At 35.7% G+C, this 4824-nt stretch overlaps 1 long non-coding RNA gene across 2 annotated transcripts; it reads left to right on the plus strand.

The window, feature by feature from the left end:
• The first annotated feature begins 982 nt into the window (after positions 1 to 982).
• Positions 983 to 3289, plus strand: LOC110694932. 2 transcript variants are annotated; one of them, XR_002505987.1, is made up of 4 exons: positions 983 to 1471; positions 1646 to 1737; positions 1856 to 1912; positions 2845 to 3289. It is a non-coding gene; the product is annotated as an uncharacterized LOC110694932 (long non-coding RNA). The 2 variants fall into 2 exon arrangements; XR_002505988.1 differs by having other exon boundaries at positions 1649 to 1737.
• The last annotated feature ends 1535 nt before the right edge of the window (positions 3290 to 4824 follow it).

The raw sequence follows: 4824 nt of genomic DNA on the forward strand, positions 1-4824 counted from the left end.
TATTCAGTCTCTTTAATGAGGCTAACTAAGGATAATTAAGCATATGCTCTATAATTTATTAAACTAGATTATGATTTATGCATCATTGCTAGAAGAATTTTTAAGTGTATACACGAACAGTTAAGACTCATGAGGTTTCTTTCATGTGATTATTTATGAACTAATTGCTACATTCCTGAACTTGTAGTGTTTTTTCCCCATCTGTATAAAGTAAATAAATATCTAGTTTTCAGTTCTTATGCCTTTACTAGAGAAGAAAATACTAGTAGTTATAACTGTTGATTCACATAATGTTTCATGGTTAGATCTTTGGTTATGTTCTTGGTGTTTCTGCTGGGTTTGTTGTTGGTAAGGCCCTATGGTTCATACTAGGGCTTGCATCGCCAATCTACTTGGTCAGGGTGGCTCTCGCAAGTATGGTTTGACCTGGAATTAGCTCAGATATTTCAAGAATGATAGAGACCGGCGAGATTTGACCACCTGTGGTGCTGCAGCTGGAGTGGCTGCTGCTTTTCGTGCTCCTGTTGGTGGTGTACTTTTTGCCCTTGAAGAAGCAGCCTCCTGGTATGCTTACTCTTGGTTACCAGCAAAGAAAATTTTGTACAATTTGAATCTAGAATTTGATGCATCATATAAGGTTTCATGCATGAAGCTTAGCATAGAACAAAGATTTTAATTTGTCCATCTATCTTATTGTTAAAGCCTCAGTCATATCTTGGACCTAGTTTATGTATATGTGAGGGATAAGATGAATTTATTTATTAATTTAGGTAATCTTATTACTGCAAAATGAAAATCTGATGATGGAAGTGGAATGTATAAGATATTTATAATGGATAGGATCCTAGATATGTACATATGTAGTAATGCTATTCTTTTCTGACAACTTAAAGCCTATGTTACTTTGGCTCTTCAGCTTGTCTTCCTACCCATGTCGAACAATCGACATTCTGACAAGGGTATATAATTCTTACACAACACTCCATGCTCACTCATTCACTTCAATTATCTTGAACCCCTAATTTTAGAGAAAAAAATGTACAAATATAATGAAGATGAGAATAAGTACGATATGTTTTCACAAGTACGTTTCACACAAGTATTTCAACAAAAATTAACTATCAAGTCTGCTTAACATGTGTGCATGCATCTGTATGCTTTAACTCACGCAAAGTCTTCTAAAAATGAACATGTTCCATATATGTCGTTCGACTCGTGTCCTTGCAACCATGTCCAATTCTAGGATGTGTGTCGTATCTGATTTTTACATTCTAGTGTAGCAATTATTTTGATATGTACCTGCATCCCTATTATCCTTCATATATACTAGAGGATTTATATCAACTATGGCAATGATAATGTCCTCTATGCAGTAACTCAGTTAGCACAAACTGTGATGCGTAGTGCTATTGGAAAAATGCCACTTGACAGGACCTTTATGGAGAGAGACACTATAAATGCAAACATTGTGGTATGATTCTTATCACCATGTCCTTAATCCTTTACTATTATACTTTTATCTCTGAATATTGACATATATATTCCTTATGCTTGCGGTGTATGATCTTATTTGCCTTAGTAGGGTTTCTTCATATTGTGTTTCAATGTGTGATGTATGAGTAAGTTTATATTTTACATGAATTAGTAGGGTTTCTTCAGCATCAACAAGTAGGGTGCTTTACTCTTTTTAGCTAAGTTCTTGTTCGTGGCGCGTTCGATTTGCTTTAAACTTAAAAGGTTTAATCTTTGCTTTCCTCAATTTATTTTTCCTCCAATATTTTACTTATTTAGCATTTTCAATTAATTGCAAATTCTGATTATAATTTGGACTAATTTGAGCTTGATCATGCTGTAGGACTTCAATATGAGTACAAAGCAGTTGATCTTATCAAAGGGGAGCAATTTAATCCAGGTGACTAAAAGTTGTTGCTTCGTCTTCGTTATTTATTATGATTATTATCTGACCACTTAAATAAAACCAATGTACTGCTCTCAATTTGGTCAATTTAGTTGTTTTATGTACATATATTGAAGGTAGTAGTTTTTAGTGGGATGTTAATTAACATTTGTAGTGAAGTTGGAAATTTTATTATGAGTGCTTTCAATTAAAATCATTTTGAAACACTGGAATTGAAATAATCTCGTGTTTTTCATTGATCAATACTCTTATGATATTAGTTTTCCAAGCTTTTTTTAATTGAGAAGTTATGTTAACACATGATACTGACTGTTATTTGTTGTTAACATAAACGCTTGCTTATTTGCTGTATTAAATTCCAACAATAGCTAAGTTGTAATTATTCGCGGTGGTTGGTAGAAGCCTGGGACCAGAAACTGTGTGAGTCCTTGTTAAATTAATCCCCGCTCCTCCCATATGCACAATGTGCTGAAGGATAGTAATAACCATTGATAGTATTATTACTGCTAGGATACATGGTCCACAATAGGCTAAGTCCCTGGCTAAGCTGCCCTCTGCTGTGGACTTGCATAGTTTCTGACATTTGATTCGTAAGTCTTTCAGATCTTACAAGTGAACTACCAAGTATGAGTTAATCAAATATGGAGTTCTAAATAACAGTCACGGTTGTGTCAACATGCATTCAACAGCTATCTGTGGTTTTTTCAAAGTTTTGTCTGGCCTTTTAGCAACCCACAACCTGAAAGAGTAGCCATGACTACCTTATACGACTGATTTTAGTTAATGTCATTGCAGTCCATCACCTCATAGAAAATGTATTAACTTTAAAGTTGATAAAGATTTATGATTTGAGGGAAAATAAATTTTGGTGGGTGCAACGAACTAGTATTAACTAGTATATACCATGCTGAGTTTGTCTCGTGCAGGTCCTGTAGCAGGTCTTACTCTGGTACAGATTCTGCTGCAGTCTCTGTTCTGGGTGTTGGATTTGGTTTGCTGGGTTCTGGCTTTGTTGAGTTCAGGTCTGCTAGGGTCTGGTTTACAGACGCTCGGGCTTCTGGTTTCTAGTTGCTGTGCTGTTCCTGGCTACTGGGATCTGGTTGCAGGCTCTGGTGTAGTTCATGTGCTGGATTTGGTTGCTGCAGGTGTTGGGTGGCTGGTTATGCTTGGTATGCTAATCTGTTTGGAAACCTGCTACTGGAAGCCTGCTGGCTGTGTCTGTTTGGGCTGTTTCTGTTTTTTGTTTCTGTTAGGGTGGGCTGCTGTCTTCTATTGCAGTGCATCATGGTTGGCTATTTTTGAAGAAAATATATATGTTAGTGTTTATATGTCCATTTTTTTTTTTAGTTTTTTAAAGTGTAATATTACAAGTTATTGAGGCAAATGTATGTGTTTTATGTATATTATGATTATATATAAGTATTTGGTACAATTTAAGTGAAAAAAATGCAAAAAAAAAAATAAATTTTTTTTTAATTTTTTAGGGCACTTTTGGCACCGGTTTTGGAAAGAACCGGTGCTAAAAGTTTTCCTAAAATTTTTTTTGGAGACTTTTGACACCGGTTCAATGTGTAAACCGGTGGGAAATGTCATGGTTTTGCCACCGGTTCACCCCAAAATCGGTGGGAAATGTCTTCCATCTATAACATAAATCACATGTTTTTGCCACCCGGTTCACTCCAAAACCGGTGGGAAAAGTGGTTTTTGCCACCGGTTTTGAACCGGTGGGAAATCTTTGAGGATTTAGCACCCCCCAAATCAAGAACGATTCAAAACCGGTGGGGAATGTGTGGTTTGAACCGGTGGGGATTGGGGTTTTTCGCCTAGTGTTTACTTCTGCTCTCAAGCATGGAGAAAACCCGATCACTTCTTGACCTTCAACAAGAAAAGTCAAAATGCTGGTTCTCTAGCAGTTACACACATTTCAAGTTCAAAAGATAAGCCAAAGAACACAAGAATTAACAACGATAATTATAAATCCCCTTTTTCAAACTAAAGGGAACATCACAGGCTTAAATAATTCAACACACATACTATCAAAAGATAGAACAAATAACATCCATGATCAACTAGGAAAAATGCCAATACACATAATCATACATGATTAAACTAACCACACAAAAAATGGCAGAAATAAGGTACTAGAACTTTAGCAAAATTAATTAGCACTGTTGCTAATAACTCACAAAAATTCCCATCTCAAAAACACTTACCAACGTGAGTTTAGAAATATCTTACATAAATTTGAGAAGGAACATATCTGATATTGAGCACGATTGACCGCGCATCCCGTCTGCTACCTTGGTACGACACGCAGACTTTCTCAAGATTACCCATTGCATCTGTTAACTAGCACACGACCTCGTTCCAAAGAGAACAATCCTTTGATGCCATGGTCGCAGTACCACAACAGTACGCTCACTTTGATTATTAAAGTTAATTTGATTTCAATGAACAAGCACTGTCCATCATTAATCCATAACAAAAGTAAAGTCTACAAAACCACACGACCGTGTAGAGTAACGTAGACGACCATGAGTATCACAGGGTCATGTAGTACAAGGTACATGACCATGTATCGGATTGTTCAATAATGAGTTTTCAACCAAGGAGTTACTCTCACCTACTCGTTCGAACAAATCAACTCGATTAAGTCTGAGATAAAAACTTTTCGGTTGCATTACTAACTCCAACATACTCTACTAGGAAGCTTATCATATCTCAATGGCAATTTGGGATACATACACTTCATTCAAAGTATTGAACACGTACTTGTCTGTTAATTGAAAAGACATAATATACTAGTGTGAGATCTTGTTGGATATTGTATGTTTTATCAATATCTAATTTATATAATTTTTACACATATGAAAATAAAAATAAAATCATTTTAACATGTGTATTAG

Source organism: Chenopodium quinoa, unplaced genomic scaffold, assembly GCF_001683475.1.
Source record: "Chenopodium quinoa cultivar QQ74 unplaced genomic scaffold, ASM168347v1, whole genome shotgun sequence".
Taxonomy (NCBI): domain Eukaryota; kingdom Viridiplantae; phylum Streptophyta; class Magnoliopsida; order Caryophyllales; family Amaranthaceae; genus Chenopodium; species Chenopodium quinoa.